Source organism: Monodon monoceros, unplaced genomic scaffold (assembly GCF_005190385.1).
Source record: "Monodon monoceros isolate NGI ecotype Baffin Bay Population unplaced genomic scaffold, NGI_Narwhal_1 Super_Scaffold_15, whole genome shotgun sequence".
Classification (NCBI taxonomy): domain Eukaryota; kingdom Metazoa; phylum Chordata; class Mammalia; order Artiodactyla; family Monodontidae; genus Monodon; species Monodon monoceros.
Window position 1 is genome coordinate 29,882,292 of NW_021703771.1, and position 14,351 is coordinate 29,896,642.

Here is a 14,351-nt window from a genome sequence, read left to right on the forward strand (position 1 = left end):
TATTGGCCACACTCACCAAGAAGGTTTGCTACCAATATTCAAGTTGACTATATTCCTCCTACACACCATGGAATTAACCTTAACCCACTGAGCAGTCGGCCTTATTCTGCTGTCAACCATGGCTCCAAGAATTTGCAAATGTTATTTTTAAACTGTTTGAAGACTTGTTTCATACATTTAGGACTTGGGATTGCTATCTTTCAATTCTTCTCAGTGATTCAGTGGAAAGTAACTTGGAATAGAAATATTCTATCTTTAGATTTGAATGGAATTTTCTTTTGTATGAAATTGAATTATATTCAAGCATTCATATCTTGGCATATACGAAAGAGGCTCTTAATAAAATCTCTCGCAGATGAAAGTCTGTTAAACCACTGATTTTCATTTCCTTCCTTCCCTGAGTGTGTGGTGCTTAATCTTATGGGTATTTTACAGTTGGTGATTAACAAGTGCCTAAGGTATGTGCTTAAATGTGAATCTTTATGATTTTTCCAACAGGTTATTCATTTATAAGATTATGGAACTTAAAGAGTTAATTAACATGTTTGGTGTAATGAGATGAAACAAATTCTGACAATCCTCTGTAGGCTTTTATATACAATAGTAATACCCAAGAGAACTTGAATTCTATCTGTGCCACCTGGGTATTATTTTGAGTCTCAAATATAGAAACAAATATCAAGGTCCAAATTGTAAACTCAGAACAGAAATATTTATAGAAATTTATAATTTAATAGAAGAGCTGGGAAAACCCATAAGCATAAAAACTGAAAATCAAACATAATAATAATCATTAAACATGCACACTATTTGGGAAATGGCTTTCTTGGATATGATAACATGTGGCCATGGTCTTTTTAGTGGTATCTATCATACTATGAGGAAGGACTGCCAAGTTTAACAAAGACATTATCATTAATAAGCACGTCAAGAATCATAGAAAGTACTAACCAGGCCTACATAGCCCTTATTGGGATCCCAGAGCTATAATGAAGGAAAAAAACATTTCACCCTTTAGTGTGGCCTCCTAATTTCAAAGATGAGGAAACCAAATCCCAGAGAGGCCAAGTGACCTAGCAAGATCTGTGGTGAGTCACCTGTATCATCTGCAGTGAACTCAGGTCTCTGGCCCCCTAATGTCCTCTAGAGCTGCCTAGTCTGTGACGTTCCCCACATCCTTGCTGTGACTGGCAATGTGGGCTATTTTTTACTATTCATTAACAAATGTATTATTTGTATTTATATGTTACTTTGAAAGAATATTCTGATTTTTTTATCATTTATATTTTATCATTTATATATGCTTATTTCTTTAAAAATATAATATAGAGGAGTGGGGAATACAAGGTATCTAACAATAAAATAAGGTCTGTGTCATGAAAGAAAAGAGAGTTATAACCAAAAAGCTCAGACTAAGGAGAATTACCAGATTTGAATATAAGATTCACCACTGATTTAAAAGGGTTGATTCATTCTTAAATGTGATCCTTGTCTTTGAGCCAAAAATTACTTCAGTGAGAATGGACCTTCAGTTTTATGATGGAAATAAATGAGAAAATACAAGTTAACTTGCAAAGAAAATAGTTTTATGATGCACATTTCAAAAACATATGTATTCGTAAAGTGAGGCCCATCTGTATTAATTATTTAAAGGTCCTTCCTTCTTTAACACATTCATATCTGTGAATCTTCTGTTATTCAAAATGTAAAACAAAAATCATTAAAAAAACTCTCCACTGGGTATCTTGATGCAGACATATCTATTGTCTTAGATGTCTTTGCTAAACACTCAGTATACAGGGCAATGTATATTCTACAATAATTAATTTGGATGCACAGTAGACATCATTATCCAGGAGGTACAAAATCACATTTGGATTATACATTGCAGTAATGATTTAGCTCAGAGTCTTAATGTAAAATCCCATGGACCAACATGTAATAGATTTATGTACTTGATTTCCTTTCCCTGTTTTGTGCTTACTATGGAATAATACAGTGGGAGCTATATTATTCTGTTCCTTTGCTTTTTCAAAAATAAAAACAACAAAAATATTTCTGGGGTTTTTTTTGACATTTACAGAATGGTCAGCAAATTTGACTATGTTGACTCCTTTTTCTTAATGAAATGGAAAAGAGATGTGTGTTATACATACACACACAAAGTTTTATTAATGTTTCATAAAATGGTTGCTACAATCAAAGGAACTGCTCTGAAAATTAAATTACTGGGCTGACTCCGAAAATCAGCATAATATGCTCTGTTTAATTCAGTCATGCTAAGATGTTAGATTCTCCTTCATTCTCTCAGCTTTCTCTCTCCTTCACCTGGGGGCATCTGCTCATGAGTCTCTTCTAGAGGTTGTTTAATGACTATTTTACAGGAACTGTCAGCTTTCTAAAGCCCAGTGGCATTGGGCGTCACTGTATTACCAGCCTTTTTATACAGTTTGCCTGACTGTAAATCGGAGGTTTAAAAGTACAAGAAAAGCTCCTATTTGATTTAATGACTGACTGATGCAGGTTGATTAATCTTTCTGTGCTCAGATGTTTTACACACAAAGGTCATCTACTGTTTGTTTATACTCGCTTTTCTGATTTTAGAAACACAAGAAATAAGAAGACCATTTTGAGAGGAGCAGATAGTCAGGAAAAATCCCTATCACACGCACTCTGGGATTTGGACTCAAATCCTAATTATACAGTACGTGAAATGAACACAGCCTTTACATTAACCTAATGTAAAGCTGCAAAACTGTGATACCTGCTCAATTTGGTTAAAGAAATTGAAGGTGGTGGCTTTTTTTTAAAATTTTTTATTTTGGCAGGAAGGGTTATTTGTAACATTTGACAAAGTAGATCTTTTTGAATATCTAAAGAAAAATATTATTTTCCTCCCCAGTCCTTACCCCTTTTTAAAAAACCAAACAAGAACCTTTTTAGCAGTATCTTATCTTATTTAGGGCATTACTTCTATTCAACATTAGGGGTTCTACTTAATTAATTTTTTAGATTGAAAATGTATCCTTTTTTTCAAATTAGATTAATTCATTATAGTCTTGAATATAATACAAATTCTTGCTTCTTGAATTTTAACATGAGTACTCAGCATCCATCAAATTATTTTTGTCAGTATTAATTTTTGATCAAGGGATAATTTCTTTGATCAAAGAGGAGCCTAAGATCACAAAAAGCAGAACACAGAAGGTAACGCTGAGGAAATATTCAAAGGGTTGTAAATCTACTTTTAAAAGTTAAGACAACGTATCAGAGTTATTCTTCAACCAAGCGAAATATTATCTAACCATTGCTTCCTCCAAACAAGTGCGATGGAACAATGATTCAGGCACTTTTTCCTGAGTGCAGGCTTCCTACTGTAAGTGGCTACATGAGAATAAGACCCAAGGGCAGATGTGGCACACAGTGAGCAAGGGTGGCTGTAAATGCCTCCCCCTCCTTTTGAGAGTGAGAATAGTATAAACACTGAAGAAAAAAAATAGAATTTCTGCTATTGCCAAGCAATTCAGGGTATTAAAAAGCCACATAAGTAAACTTAAGACTGTTTTCTGTTTGAATCTCAAGTTCATATCCTACTATCAAATGGCCATAGAACAACCATACATACTAAAATGATGCGTAAAATTCTGGCAGTTTTTCTTAACATATTCTTTGACAGACATTTCTATGGACAAATGTAGGAGGAGAAGGAATGACTGACTGGCGCTCTCTGATAGCACTTGCAGAGCATCACGTAGCTGCTCGGAGGCATAGCTCAATTGCCTCTCCCTGGGAAGTTCCAGGACTTCTTTTACTGTACAGCTCCTTCCTTGGGCTTTTGCTGCACGGAATTGTATTTGTTTGTTTACATGGTGATCTTTCTCTGGAGATTTGTCCTCACAAGGGCAGGGCCAGTTTTATATTTATCTTAACAAATCTCAAACATCCCAATACCTAGGGCAAGGTTGGGCATAAGATAAGCACTCAATAAGTATTGCCTACATTAAGTAACCAAGTTAGAGTGTGTTCTGTGTTCAGTAGAGAACTTACTAAGGTATTCTAAATATTAAATTCCTCATTGAAATTCAGACTGCCTCCTACTGCTAAGCATGAAGGAGCGGTGAGATTGGACATGGAGATGGAGGTTCAAGTCTCAGCTTTGCCAGTTTGTGACTACCAAGCAAGGCACTTAAACTTGAGATTCTTCCATTTCTTATCTGTAAAACTCAGGACTGGATATCTCTCTGAGATCCTTGACAGCCACGATAACTCTGATTCTTACACCCCTGCTATTCTCATGTGTGGCCAGCCATTTTCTTTTAGTCTACTTGCCACTCTAAGTTATTGGGTTGGCCAGAAAGTTCATTTGGGCTTTTCCATAAGATGTTATGGAAATATTACACTAACAGCAAACATTTACTAAGTATTTACCTGTGACGGTGATATTAGGTTTGTGACATTAATATTATCTCCTCTAATTCTCACAAAAGTCCTATAAATTAAGTTTTTACATATAGTGAATCTGAGGCTCAGAAAGACTGCTTGTCTGAGGGATCATATTAGCCACGAGCGGCATAGGTGAGGTTCACGCCTTGGTCTCTCTTAAAGATGATTTTCCTGCTCTTTCCTTTCTGCTGCCTAATTCTATCTGGGGCTCATTCCTTCCTGGACTTCCAAAAGGATAGTACTGTAATATTTTAAATAGTATTCCTGAGGGAAACAGCAGGACCCTATGTGCAAAGACCGATTTATTATGAATCAAATACTCTGAGGTGTATTGTTATCAGAAGTGATAAGGGTCCTCTGATTCCCCCATATCTTTTCTCATCCTCTGGTGGCCAATGTTATGCATTTTCAAAACAGCTGGCCAATGGCCTCAGTGGCCATAAAATAGAGCTCAGCAAGCTGCTCACACAAGGACTGAACTTGTGACCTCAGCATCATTTTCATCACACCCCAAGCAATTGAATTAAATAGCCAAAGACAAGTCTAACAAACACTGCATGAAATGAAACACAACCTCAGAGATGTGGACATATTTATCATTCAATCCATTTATATCTCAGTTCATATCGATAGTTTAATTTAGACTAGTACTTTGTAAAACAGTGCACTAGGAACTGCAGAATAGATGCATAGTCTGGACCTCTAGAACTTAAAGTGTGAGGAGAGAGGCAGTAACAAGTGTGTGGATGAACACAGGTCCTAAGAGAGGACAAGCCAAGTGCCATGGAGGTACAAAGCCAGAAGAACGCTCACCCAGATGTAAGGTAATAGCAAAAGCTTTGTGTGGTGACCCCCGATAATCTCTCACTCCATCCCAGTGCCTTTCCACATCTACAGAATCGTTTAAGATCAGGAATAACCCCCAAGTTATCACACCAAAATGACCTCTTAGCAGCTCCTTGGCTCTCATAGCTTCTTGAATCTTTAGTCCCTGTAATGGCTCTGGCTTGACTTTAATCCTCTCTATATTGCGATCTTGTTTTTATCTAACCCCACCAGATCCAAGTGATTCCCAGTTTGTTCTTTCTTTCACTCGTTCCTTCATCCTGTGGGTACTAACTGGGCCTTGTCTTTGATTTTGCTTTCGCCCCCTAACTCTCTTAGCCCACCTGTACTGCGTTATACTGACAGCCCTGCTACAGTTACTATCTGGGTTCCCTGAAGGCTTTGCTCCACTCTGTTCTCTCCAGCTTTCAAAGAGCCCAGAGATTTCCATTTTAATCCTTTTGGGATGCTACAGTACTGACTGCCTTGGAACAAGTGTTCCAGAATCTATAGAATATTTTGAAGAGATGAAGTTAACACTTTATTTTAAATGGAGTAAACCAGGAACTGTGAGCTAAGGATTTAACCCAGATTTAGCTTGACCAGCAAGCAGAGACTTACAGACTTTCAGCTACTGGGTAAGAAACTAACAGGGAACAGAGTGTCAGGAAGTGGCTTCCTCTTCTTCAGTGCAATGGACCAAATCCTGATCCCCAACATGATGGAGATGGAAGCGAGGGCCTTTGGGAGATAATTAGGTCATGAGGGTAGAGGTCTCTCGTGAATGGGATTAGTCGCCAAAGAGCTCTCTTGCCCTCTTTCCATCATGTAAGGATACACAGAGAAGAAGGAAAGGGACCTGACCAGAACCCATCCATGCTGGTACCCTGAACTCAGACTTCCAGCCTCCAGAACTGTAAGCAATCAATTTCTTTTGTTTATAAGCCATCCAGGCTATGGCACTTTGTTATAGGTGACCAAATGGACTAAGACACTCATGAATCTTCAACCTCTCCTCCTCTACTGGCATTTTCTTTAAAGTCCCTCTAAGTCTGAGATTGAGCAAGATGCAGTGTCAACTAAACTGAGCATATGGGAGAATGTGATGGTTTGTTTTATTGCTTCTATTGTCTACAAATCTGTTGTTTCCTTCTAGGAATTCAGTCCATAAAATGAGAGGGTTTTTTTGTTTTGTTTTGTTTTGCGGTACACGGGCCTCTCACTGTTGTGGCCTCTCCCGTTGTGGAGCACAGGCTCCGGACGCGCAGGCTCAGTGGCCATGGCTCATGGGCCCAGCCGCTCCGCGGCACGTGGGATCTTCCCGGACCGGGGCACAAACCCGTGTCCCCTGCATCGGCAGGTGGACTCTCAACCACTGCGCCACCAGGGAAGCCCCGAGAGGGTTTTTTTTTAAACCACCAAAAGAAAGATTTTTAATTAATAGAGTTTAGAAAAATAAAAGTGCCCGCTATTATTGTACAGGCAATAGTAATTAATGCAGTAGCCTCTCTATCAATGCCAGCTCTTAAGTTAGTATCCCCAGCAAGCTACATATAGTATTTATAATTTACTTCAACTTCATTATTACTATATGTACCGAAATTCTTAAATTAGAGTAATCTCAATCTTCATTATAGACAACTTCAATGTTCTATCTTAATATATATTATATTTGGGATCCAGTTTAGGCAGGTCATGCCCCTGAGTATGCTTAAATGTTATTCTAAGATTTCTGTGAAATAACACTGACTAAAAACAAATCTATAACATTTTATAAAGGATGAATTCCTACCAGTAATTGCATATCAAACACAGTATAATTGAACCCCCATTTACTAGAAAATTGTTCTCCATTGCTTTGACAACAGAATTTGGGGACCTTCTGAAGTTCCTCTTCACTGTTTTCCCCATAAAGTTTCATTGAGTTTAACAGATTGTCTAGATCTGTAATGATGACTGGAATAGGAAATTCAGACAGCAAAAGAGGTTGCTTCTTAGGCTTACTGCCAGATTTTGAAAACCACTATAACAAGTCGTTTCTGCCAAGTAAGTGCAATCTGAATGCTGGCTAAAACATTCTAAAAAAATGGGAAAAAAACCCATGCTGACTAATAGGCGCTAATGTGTGAATAATAATTAGCGCAATTAAGTGAATGGTGCTGTGCGGGTGAAATTTTCAGAATACAAAACATTAATGTAGAGCTTTACATACACGTAAACAAAGCTTTAAAATGGGCCAAAGTGAGCTGTGATATATGGAAATGTTTATGGGTCAGTATAACAATTGTGGAATTTTCATTGCAGGTATGTTAATCTAAGGTATAGAAATTCTATGAATGTAAATTAGTGTTATGACCTTATAAAGTCCTCAGAGATTATGTCTATATCTATACCTATATCTGTGGCTATAACCCTACAAATGGAAAACAGGTTTTGAAGTCTGACATAAGGTGGAGTAACACTAAATTAATGTGCATGCAGGGAGATCAGCTCGGTGCTTTGTGACCACCTAGAGGGGTGGGATAGGGAGGGTGGGAGGGAGGGAGATGCAAGAGGGAAGAGATATGGGAACATATGTACATGTATAACTGATTCACTTTGTTATAAAAAAGAAACTGACACACCATTGTAAAGCAATTATACTCTAATAAAGACGTTTAAAAAAAAGAATTAGTATGAGAAATTAACTGTAAAATATCAATAATTTTTATAGCAACATTTTAAAGTGATAATATTTTGCATGTCTTGGGTTAAATAGCTTTTTAAAATTAAAAACAAATAAAAAATAAATTAATTAATGTGCATGGAATTAGAAAAAATTCACATATATGAAACCACACTACCTAGATGACTACTAAGATAGCTATTTATCCCTGCCTACCTCCTGGTCACCTTCCCTCCAATCCATCTATGCTTCTATTTTTAAATCTGTCTATATGTCTCCTATCTGTGTCTCTCTGTCTCTGTCTTTCTCTCTTCCTCCACCTATAATTTATCTGAATATATAGGACCAGTTTTTCAGTAAATAGTATGGAATTATAGCTGAGAATCACCATGGGCTTAGTTCATCTAACACAGAGAATAAATTATTATTCTTAGAAATACTGCTGTATCAAGGTCAGGGTTGAGGTCATCTACAAGGCAATGTAGAGGATAGCATATAATTTACTAGCCAGAATCACTCACAGCTGTTGGTGTGTTGGGGGGATGGGAATCTTTCTATTAGAAATCTATACTCATTTAGCTTTCAGAAACAAATGCTTTTAAGAGTATAAAAGAATTCTGTGTTGTGAGCTTAATTAAGAAGCATCAAATTGCCCACTTCTCTTGTTCACCTTTGGAAAATATATTTAGTAGCTGATTATTAGCAACCTGTGTGTTTATTCAACAGGAATAAGGAACTCTAAATCAACATGTTCTAATGCGCTGTCCTTCGCGCATGAAGATGACGCTATCGATTCACAATCAACGGGCATACATTTACTTCCTCTTTCTTTTAGGGGGCTAAAAGTATCCCTGAGAGTAGACTATAATCCCCAGTTTCTTACCTTGTCTAATTGGTGACCAACAGCTTTAATTTAAGAAATAGCCGCTCAGGACAAAACAAGTAGCTCTTGATTGTGAAACAGAGTTGTTTTGTTGTTGCTCCCTGTACAAAGCGACCTGGAGGGTTTTTAATTAGTTCAGATACTCATAGGTTTCTGTGTTTCAGAATGTTTTTATTTGATGGTCTCATTCACCACTACTACTTGTTATATATTCTCTCTACATGCTCTGTACAGCTAGGAGTGTGCCTCTGAAGTAAAGAACACAAAAAAATGGGGCTAGCAGGAAAGAGTCTAAAAAATATTAAAGTCAGATACCCTAGAGGTGAAATTGATCCGGGTCTGCAAACGTGGTAAGTAAGAGCACGGTCTGAACTCTGTAAACTCAACTCAAGATTTAAGCCCATCTTTATCATTTCGCTCAAATTTCAAAATATTATGAAGAGTCCCCTTCGTTGACGGATCCTGTTTCTCTGCTCTCTAACCTGTCTTTCTGTCTCTTCCTTCAATAAACGTGGCTCTAAGCAAAAGAGGTTTAAAGACGAACTAAATAGGGCCCCCACTTCTCCAGCGGGATATACTGACAAATAAATAGGTAACTGTCTAATATATATGTAAAGAGTCACAAGTACAGATAGAAGGGATACTCAATCCATGCTGCAAGTAGAAGGGAATTAAGAAGATGGAGTGCTAGGAAAAGCTTCTTAGGGAGCTGTTTCTGTTATCCCTGAATTTCAAAGCTCTCCTTCTCTATTGATATTTTCCCTGTACTCTGTAAGCATGCTCAAGTTTTTCCCTCACTAAAAGAAAGGAAAATCTTCTCATCAGCCCGGTGTTTCTCTCTAACAAGTGCCCAGCTCTTCCCACTCTCTCAGTCAGCCAGCTTTCTTCCGTGTGTGGTTTACACTGCCTCTGCTTTCAATCACACCACTTAACTAAAACTTTTCTAACTTTGTCAGTTTTGAACTCTCTTTCTTTTTAGAAACTCTTTATTTGCAGGAATTCCTTGGCATAGTTCATTCCAGTTTCTTCTCTTCTCTTTCTCTTGATGCCAAATCCTTTCCTCTGCTCCCATTTTAAAAACCAGTGTTCTGGGATTCCCTGGTGGCGCAGTGGTTGGGAGTCCGCCTGCCGATGCAGGGGTCACGGGTTCGTGTCCCGGTCCGGGAAGATCCCACATGCCGCGGAGCGGCTGGGCCTGTGAGCCGTGGCCGCTAGGTCTGCACGTCCGGAGCCTGTGCTCCACAATGGGACAGGCCACAACAGTGAGAGGCCCATGTACGGAAAAAAAAAAAAAGAAACAAAAAAACCCCCAGTGTTCTTGGGCTCCCTCTGTGGTTGATTGCTCTGCACATTGTCCATAGTGATATGTGTGTGTGTTGGGGGTAGGGGTTAGGGGTGAGGGCAGGGGGGCTGTCTCATCCATGCTCAAGGTTATAACTACAACTTATATACTTATATCTGCCATCTCTAGCCCTAGGGTGTTCTCTGAGTTTCAGAATTGAATATAAATGTTACGAGATATCTCTACTTGGCTGTGCCAGAGATATTTCCACATTTTCAAAATGGTCCAAAATTTCTCTCATCATTTCTTCCTCCGTCTACCCTATTCATGTCAAAACTTACTGCTCCTTAGGATGTTTCTAACTCAGAGTACTAGGGGTCATTCTAAAATTCCCTTCTTCCTCCCTCCCTTCCACTCTGCTTTCCTTCCTTCCTTCCTTCCTTCCCTTACAGACCCTCATCAAGTCCTTCTAAGTTTACCTCATAAACATTTCTCAACTCTTTTTCCTCCTTGGCCTAGTTAGTGCCTTTTAACTTCCTGGGCTTCTCTTGTTACACAGGAGGTAGGGTTCAAAGACATGTAACATAAACCTAATGAAGCTTAGGCTTCTGGCCCCTCCTCTTCTAAGGCCCTGGGAGGGATCTGACAGTGGGTTCCAATAGTCATATATTTTTGCAAATGTGTTACGTAAGATATTTTGACCACAATCAGGTCAGTTCCCTGTCTCTTTCCACACTGACTTCTTCTCCATAGCACTTTTCTTTAAGTTGAGTAGCCTTGTTTAAGCTCTGGCTAAGAGGATGGTGAATTGGGAATATGTTACTTTGGGTTTACAGGATAGCTTTGTGTGATTAGCAATCACTTCTGTGAGGAGTTAAATTATTGCTACCATCTGGGACTAAGAATGGCTTCCAGGAATATCCCCACTGTGCCAGCTCACCCAGAGCAGCCAAACACAGCAGCCGATGCAGAGTTCAGGTCATGATGCGACCGCGTCCTGTGGCTCCAGAAGCAGAAGCATGTGCACAACAGAGGACAAACTAGACTGGAAATGCACAGGCACAGAATCTACTCTGTGGAAAACTTCTTCCAGGCATCAAAAATGTAGGCATATAAGTGGAAGGCTCATGTCTCATTGGTGCCTGGTCAAAATGGAAGTTATGTCATGTCAGGAGTATGCTAAAAAATACAGCTAATATAATTATAAATCCAACATGGATTTTTCTTTTTTTTAATAAAATGGAATTTATCAAATTCCTGTAATTTTAGGGCAAAATATTATAGTAGTGCTATGTTGGAGAACCTCATATTTAGGGCATCCCAACATACTGAATCACTTCTTAATCTACCTGACACATCTTGTTCTGAGAAAAATGTCTGTTGGTTCCAAAGGAAATGGCATGCAAAATTACCACCAGTGAAGAAATAGCCTGAAGAAATCTGGAGATAAAACTCCTACATATGTTAATTAGTAAGTCGTATATGTAGTATAACAGTAATTTGACAGCACATTCGAGTCATTCAGTCATTCTAGTTACTCTGGTATATACCTTAAATTAGTTTTCCTTTTCCTAAAGAGGACCCCCATACTTGCTAGAGTTAATTGTCCCCATTTTACAGATATGTAAACTGAAGCACATGCAGTTTATATAACCTTCCCAAGTAATAATGGTCAGAGTAGAGATTCAGTCCACTTCTTTTAATTCTAAAATCCTAATTATTTTTACTATGTCATGATACTTCCATATAAAATTATAGCTAAATTGTTTTTAATCTGTAAAACACAGTTTCTCTACCCAAGACCAAAGATTAATACCATTTCATGACCAAATGATGCTATATTACAAGAAAACAGCTTTGGTAATTTTTTTTTTTTTACATTACTCTCACTTAAAATGCTTTCTGTAAATTAAAATTAGTTGTAGATATTATTAGTACCTATTGATGTACACCATATGGTTTCTTAAGACTTTGCTAATGCAAACTTCAAGGATTATACTACTTAAATTGTAGCAAATTTTATTAAGTGCACTAATGGAAATGATATTTTTAAATTTGCTTGTAAATCTTCAAAATTATCAATGTGTGAAGGCAATCTGTTCTTCACACTTTATCCTTGAAAGTTGATATTAGCCCTCTGAAAGCACCTAAAAGGACTGGGGTAATGATAAATGAGAAAATGAATCCCTGGAATAATAATTAAAATGGCACCCAACTGAAAGATCATGGCAAAACATGCCATGACAGGTAGTGGAAATTAAAAACCAAAATTAATCAAAATATGAAATAAGCACCAATAATTAAGAACCCTTACAAAAATTAAAGATAGTGACTCCTTTAATGATGAAAGAAGCCTTAAAGTTATGAATATGATACATTATAACACAACCTGCTACTTGGTGGCAACCAGTTCACAAATATTCATGTAGGAAGAACAGAGGAAATGTTTCTTACATCTTGAAGGCTGAATCTAAATAAAAGCAAACTAATAAGCAAGTCTGATGACAGTTTTCTCTTCAGCATTATATAAATTAAAATTTTAAATTTTATTTCTTATATTGACTACAGAAAAGCACTTTGGGGGAAAAAAATCGAGATGATTTTACCTTAGAATTAAATAGAAAAACCTTTGAAGTGGGAAGTATACGAAGTAGTTTGACCTTTACAGTATTTTTCATCTTTAGAAATATTTCACTAAAATATTTTTAGAAAGTAGGACTTGAAAACATGAAGTTGATAACATCCTTAAACAGAGTAAATATTAACTGTATATGGAATAGAAATAGGTACCAATTTGAGTTGGAGGGAGACAATGATAAAAGTATCTGATAATCAAAAGCAGAAGAATAAGGAAATAAGAAATAAAACTGAATAAAGGTGAAAAATAAACTTAAAAGATAATGTGGCTTTTTAAAATAAATAAAATTGCTTTTAAACTATTACTTTATTTCAATGTTGAGCTTTATTGGTAAAAAAGAGAAAATAAATAAATCCAGGGCGATATTTTAAATTTTCTCTTAACCTCATGAATTCATTTCCAAATCTTCAGGTCATTCTAAAGATCAGAATGAGGCTATGACCAGTATAATATATGAAATCACACAAGAAGCATAACTTCTTAAAAAGATGGAGAATATTCCCCAGGGTAAAATAAAGCTTAAATAAAAGTCAAAAATTATTTGAAGAGGTCACAGTTAACAGCAGAGGTCACTCTGTGGAGTCCTTGATGCTACGTTCATATATATGAAATTAACAATGTTTTGCATAACGGTAATTGTTAGAGTGCATTTTCATCAAGTTTGATCTCAAATGTAAAAATTTCTGCCTCCTACATTATAAGATTAAGATTCTCTCTCAAAGATCCTAATCTCCACCTTCTCAAGAATCTCAGTCTTGTGAGTGCTGGTCTCAGCTCCTCTATCACCAAATGTCAAAATGAATGTGTCATATCTCCAGACAAGAATGAATGTTGCAGAAAAAAATATTTTAGGCAGGAGATGATTTTTCCTGGCTCTAGGAGGAATAGCATCAAAGATACTCCATGGAGAAACCTGAAAGCAGACATAACAGTAAGAAATGAACAGGTGACAGAAACTGGGTAGCAATTTATCTTTCTTCATTTAGAAATTATTTTTAAAAAAGAAAAGAAAATAGAAGATAAAAAGGAAGAAAGCATTGTTCTTTACAGAATGATGCTTGCTGTTAGGTTTGGATTACCACCAACTGTTCCAAAGCTGAGAAAGCACAGAAAGTTAAATGACGGGTGCATTGTATAACATGGAAGTCAGAAATAAAGGATGGCAGCACAGAAAGTTAAATGACGGGTGCATTGTATAACATGGAAGTCAGAAATAAAGGATGGCAGAAAGAGACAAGAGAAACAGGAAGGTAATTACACTGAAACTGAATCAGGTACCTCTCAGGGCATTATAATATTTCTTTTTACTTGTTAAAGGCACATGGGTCTACAGAGCTCAAAAAGCTGGATTGGAATGACTAAAATTTCGACTTTGGCTACAGCTGTCACAAAGATAAAAGGCCTGGAAACGATTCAAAGTGCATCAGATGTCCCATTTCTTCCAAGAATCTCATCTATCCATTTTAAGTGAAGAACTTAACTTTGTATGCATTTCATGAACAGTAAATTAATCAGTCTCCTTTGTTCCCCTTAACTTACTCAGAAGTCCCAGGGCATTTTTTTTTTTTAATCAAAAAGTTTTTTCTAAGGGGAAAAATATTACAGATTATTTCAA

At 37.1% G+C, this 14,351-nt stretch overlaps 1 long non-coding RNA gene across 2 annotated transcripts in view; it reads left to right on the forward strand.

Moving 5' to 3' along the window:
* The first annotated feature begins 5,487 nt into the window (after positions 1-5,487).
* LOC114896003 overlaps positions 5,488-14,351 on the forward strand; it is a 71,885-nt gene continuing 63,021 nt past the window's right edge. For both annotated transcript variants that reach the window (XR_003793702.1, XR_003793701.1), the window contains exons 1-2: positions 5,488-6,184; positions 9,051-9,166. This is a non-coding gene — a long non-coding RNA (uncharacterized LOC114896003). The remainder of the gene's footprint in view (positions 6,185-9,050; positions 9,167-14,351) is intronic.